Source organism: Lolium perenne, chromosome 1, assembly GCF_019359855.2.
Source record: "Lolium perenne isolate Kyuss_39 chromosome 1, Kyuss_2.0, whole genome shotgun sequence".
In the NCBI taxonomy this organism is placed as follows: Eukaryota; Viridiplantae; Streptophyta; class Magnoliopsida; order Poales; family Poaceae; genus Lolium; species Lolium perenne.
Window position 1 is genome coordinate 267288062 of NC_067244.2, and position 5525 is coordinate 267293586.

General features: G+C 47.7%; 1 long non-coding RNA gene across 1 annotated transcript; it reads left to right on the forward strand.

Moving 5' to 3' along the window:
- Positions 1 to 3937: 3937 nt before the first annotated feature.
- Positions 3938 to 4542, forward strand: LOC139835694 (uncharacterized). Its single transcript, XR_011751220.1, has 2 exons — positions 3938 to 4007; positions 4103 to 4542. It is a non-coding gene; the product is annotated as an uncharacterized lncRNA (long non-coding RNA).
- Positions 4543 to 5525: the final 983 nt, after the last annotated feature.

Below are 5525 nucleotides of genomic sequence, written 5' to 3' on the forward strand. Positions count from 1 at the left end.
TTCCTTACAAAGACGCTGATGCTTGAATAAAGCGGATGAAGAACTTATTGCAATATGTAACGTCAAACACTTCGCCATTCACATTATTGTAAGCAAATATATTTTTGTAGCACATGTATGCCTTACAGTTTCCTGTCTCATAAACTAAATGTATTTGTTTATCATATACCAATTATGGACTTATATTTGGAATTATTTGTATTTTGAAACAGTTGTTTTGGACCATGGGATATATGAGTTGATTTTTTCTGGTGTGGTTTTATTTCTTTTGGGCGAAATCGATTGATGGTTGCTGGTGTGATTTCTATTCTGCCACCTGAATTTAGAATTGTTAATCCATGAGAAACTGCTCTTAATCTCATTTCTGCTGCACCGTGATTTACAACTGTGCTTCACTGTTTAGAGTAGCATTTACTTTCTTCTCGCTCCTTGTAGTTGGTGCTAGAATAGCAGGCTGATGCAAACACAACGGGGATATTTATAAATCAACCACGAAGCAATAGAGCTGACTGTTGGAAAACAGTATGGAAAGATTACCATAAACCGTGCAGTTGTCTGTTGCAATGCTGCATGCGTGTTTACAGTCAAGATGACGAAGCATAAAATCGTCTATGAAATAGCCTAGTGGGAAATTACCATGAACAGTGCAGAAGACCATATCTCAGAATGCTCTCTAGGAAGAGGCGAACGAGTGAGAAATGCATCCACGACCTGAATAACTAGAAGCATAGTTTAACAAAAGCAATAACAGATCAGGAACCATGAGAAAATATTTAGCAACTAAACCCTAACATTCTAGTCATTTTTATTGTTTAGTAACAAATCAAGAACTGAATGACTGTCAACATTCAGATTGGGGGTATGAGAACATCTCAAGCTCGCGGTAGGATATTTGTACCGTGTACTCTAGAAGGGACATAATTTTGATCATTAGCTTAAGCTAAAATTGTTAGCACATAATTTTGATCTATCACCCTTCCCGCGGGCGCCCGATCCAGCCTCCGCCCTCGTGTGCTGCACCGTCGCCCCCACTTCCAGCTGGTCGCTGATTCTCGATGCCCTCTCTCTCACCATCAGAGGAATCGGGCCGAGACGTGCCGGCATCTCCCCGACTGCGCTGCCGCATGTCGATCTCCCGGAGTCGGTCACGACATCATCAGCGCCACCAGCAGTCACCGCCAACGCCGAGACCTGTATTTCTAAACGTTTGTTTTGCACTATGAGATATATGAGTTAATTTTTGCTGGTGTGGTTTTATTACTTTTGGGTGAAATCGATTGATGTTGCTGGTGTGATTTCTATTTGGCCACCTGAATTTAGAACTGTTAATCCATGCTACACTGCTCTTAATCTCATTTCTGCTGCACCTTGATTTACAGCTGCGCTTCACCGTTCAGAGTAGCATTTACTTTCATCTCGCTCCTTGTAGTTGGTGCTAGAACAACACGCTGATGCAAGCACAAATGGCATATTTATAAATCATCCACGAAGCATAGAACTGACCGTTGGAAAACAGTATGACCATAAACCGTGCAGTTGTAGCCGTATGGGAAATTACAGACAAGATGTCGAAGTATAAAATCGGCTATCAAGTAGCCTGTAGCCGTATGGAAAATTACCATGAACCGTGAGAAAATATCTAGCAACGAAACCCCAACGTTCTAGTCATTTCTATTGTTTTTTTTTTAGATAAAGATTTCTATTGTTTACTAATTACAAATCAAGAACTGAATAACATTCAACATTCAGATTTGAGGTCTCAGAAGAGCTCAAGCTCGCGGTAGGATATTTGTACCGTGTACTCTAGAGGGGGAGGGGTTACATTACATCATGTGCACACCACCGAAGAACAACAGAGTGAGAGGCGATTTTCAGGCTGTCCACGGTGAATCCTATTGTTGTCTTCTTTCCAAGCGAATATGGCGGGCGATCGTGCAGTGGCCGAGCTGTGGATCACTGGAGCAGTGGAGCCTGACCGTTGGCAGAACGAGCCGTCCATGCCTCAGGTCTGGGGCACAAGATCGATGACTGCCGATACAACTCCAGCTCACCGCAAAGGGATAAGTCCCTCTTCATTCTTACCTGTTCAGCTATCTGGCGTGAGCGGAACGACCGGATCTTCAAAGGAAATTATGCCTCGTTTACGACCACGCGAGCGAATGGGTGCAGGCTGGCGCCAAGGCCTTGCGAGAACTGCTATTCGAGCTTCATTGATACATGTCTACAGTTATTCCATTTTCTTTCTTTTCGCTCTTTTTTCTGTCTATTCTGTCCCATAATTTTGTGCTCGGATAATCTCTGTAAGCTTCCCTCTGCAATATAACTGAAAGCCAGCAATTGTTGGACCTTTCAAAAAAAATTGACGCTTCACACACTCCTTAGCCTGCCTAGCGTACCCCATCCATCGCTACATTCTCTAAGCGGGCCAGCCCAGTACATCCCAATCAGTTTTATTTTTTCCGGTTTTGGGAAACTTCTAGATTCTTCCGGTCCGGTTTCCTGGTTTTCGGTTGGTTTCCTCTTGGTTTTCCTTTTTTTTTCTATCTTTTGTTTTTCTATTTTCTATTTTCATTTTCCAAATTTTGAATATTTTCAAATTTGAGGATTTTCCAAAAAAAAGGCAACGCTGAGCGTCCCCCGGGGGATCGGGGCTTCCGATCCCCGTCCCCTCCATGCGACACATGTCCCAGTGGACAAAAGAAAGGAACGGGTCGTTGGTCCTCCTCCTGGCTTCCCTTTTGTTTCTCCCTTGAGCACCACAACACCACCACAAACCCCCAGCGCCGATCTCTTCCCCGTAGCACCATCGTCAGAGCACCACCGAAGAACCACCAGAGCACCTTCGGGGGCATCACCGTCGGTAGCAACGGTGTATGCCGTCATAAGCACAGCCGTTGTACCTTTGCAGCAATGTCACATACTGTGGTAGCAACGGAGGCGTACCTTTGTAGCAACATCGCCAGCCGTCGGTAGCAACGCCAGCCGTCCTCGGGAGCAATATTTTCATGGAAAATCGACTTGTCGTGTGTGGCATGTGTAAAAAGGACAAAATTCGGTGCTAAAAATAATGATTTCACAATTTTTTTTATTTTTTACATAGATCATAAAAATTATCGGTTTTCTCGAAACTTCACAAACACACATATATTATTGAGATGTACATGTAGAATTTTTTGTAAATTTTTAACACCTCAAAATATCTTTTTCATAGCGGAAGCATATGCACCCGGCAGTTTCTACACTTTGATTGTATTTAATGGATTGAGGGTATTATTTCGGATCACGAGTATCTCTTTACGAAGCCCGGTTGGGCTGGGCCTTAGGGGATGGACCCAGTGTGAATCATACAAGGTTGGGCTGGGTCTGCTTGGGAGAATATAAAGTGAGCGCAAGAAGACACCCCTCTTATTCTTTCGTGTTGTGTTTGGAGTAGGGAATCGGAAAACAGGCGAGCGAGCAACCCTAACCCTAAGGAGAAAGAATTCCCATATCCCGCAAGGTAGGCACCAAGATCTTCCGAAATTTCTCGCCTTTTACAACCAATCGCAAACCCAATAACGTTGGTAGAAGAGGAGAGGGGACGGCGGTGTAGATTCGTGACGGACTTCCCCTAATCACTCTCTATTTGCAGGCCAGCGACGATGGCGGCGCTTCTTCGACAGGGGTTGACCAGGATCGGTGGCTCCGTGCTCCAGCGAACCCAGGCGGCGGTCACGTCGCCGGCGGTTGCTGAGGAGCGACGCCTGCTCGTGCCAAGGCGCATGCTCCATTCCAGTAAGGTATCTTAACAAAAACTTAACATCTTTTTATCTCGCACGGTTTTCTGCTGTATTTGTTTTGCTGTACAAATACCCCAATTATTTGGGATCCGAACAGCAACATCCTATGTGTTAAGACAACTTCTTTAGTGGGTCTCTTTTCTATTAGAAACAGGAGCAAGATTTTGAGGAGCGTGAAAAGGATCTTGAGGAGCAAATCAAGCGCCTAAAGCCGCATCAGATTTGCTGGTACAATACTAAACATATGCAGATATAGATTATTATTTCCTCTTCTTTTCCGGTTTGACCGGAGTTGATATAATCTCCTCTTGATCTGCCTGCAGGGAGTTGATGAAGATATTTCCTGCCAGAAAAATCTTTAACCTTGTGGCAGGGACAACCGCCGTTGTTACGTTAGCCTCTCTCAAGTACAGTGACTACTGACTAAGGGTAAGAAGGTCAAGGAGGCAGAGAAGCAGAGCAAGTGAAGAGGGCAGAGAAGAAGCCAGAGCAGTGAATAAAACGTGGTTTTTTATGTCTCGGAATGTTATCCAGCACTATATATTATCACTATTCTGGTTATGTTTATGATATGCTAGGTAGAACTGAGTATCGCTGATGAAGCTGCTATATGTGCTATCTTGTGTGGCATGGTATGTTATCACTTCTAATTGACGTGTTGTGTGTTGGTTTCAACCCCAGATGGAGAGTCATTGCTGTTGCTTTGTATCATCCTAAATGGTGCCTTTCTCAGGAATATAATATATATGAACAAGTTGTCCAACTGAATAGTTCGCCATGTTAACATACAATTTGCCCCCTGTAGGCTTTTGGGGAGTGTGGGCGCCCAAAATCGTTCCCAGACGCGGCCTCCTAAATAGATTTTCAGCCAGCGCGGTCTAACTATCCATCCAGCACCCCCAGGCCGAATCCAGGAGAAAGGGAGGCTAGCGGGGGCACCGGCGCGCCACGTGTTGGCGGGAACGACGCGTGAAGAAGGCGCGGGAAACGCCTGCTAGATGTGGACCTACCCGTCAGTGTCGGCGGAGTCGTCTTCCTCCTCGCCTTCCGCGCCCGTCAAAGGCTTCTCACCTTCTGCGCTTGCTCGCCCTCCGCGTCACGTCGCGTCGGCGTTAATACGCATGCTCGTCTTCAGCGGCGACGCTAATGCCCGCCAACGCTCCCTCGGCACCATATAAACCACCGAGTGCGCTCCCTTGCCGCACATTCTAGCCAGCGACCTCGCCATCTCCTCCTCCAAACCTTCTCCAACGCCCCAGCCCTAGCCAAGGACCGCCAAGAAAGAGAAGGCGCCGCCGCCAACGACTTCGGGTGGCTTCAAGTTGCCGAGGCGCGCACCCTCTGGAACACACGCTACTTCGTCCCGCCGGACATGCGATGTCCTAGGGGGGGCGCTCAGCCGCAGCGGCCTGCCGGTCACGTCGGTGTCGACGGGGACCGAGCGCGCCGTCGCGGTCTACAACCACATTTGGGAGCCGCCTAATGCTGGAGGAGAGGAAGGACCCGCGGTGGTCGCCGGACAATGACCAGGCGTGGACGGCGTTCTTCTAGCGCCAGCGCGAAGACCGTCTCGCTGCCTACGATGGCAGCGGCGATCCGCCGGCGAACAACAACGCCAGCGGGCGGCAGCGGTGGTGGAGCACGCCCCCGCGTGGGTCCTTGGCTACATCGTCGACGGGAACGATCCGCCGCTCCAAATGCCGCCACGACAGGTGCAGTTAGCGGCCCCGCGCGGCACCGTGGTGC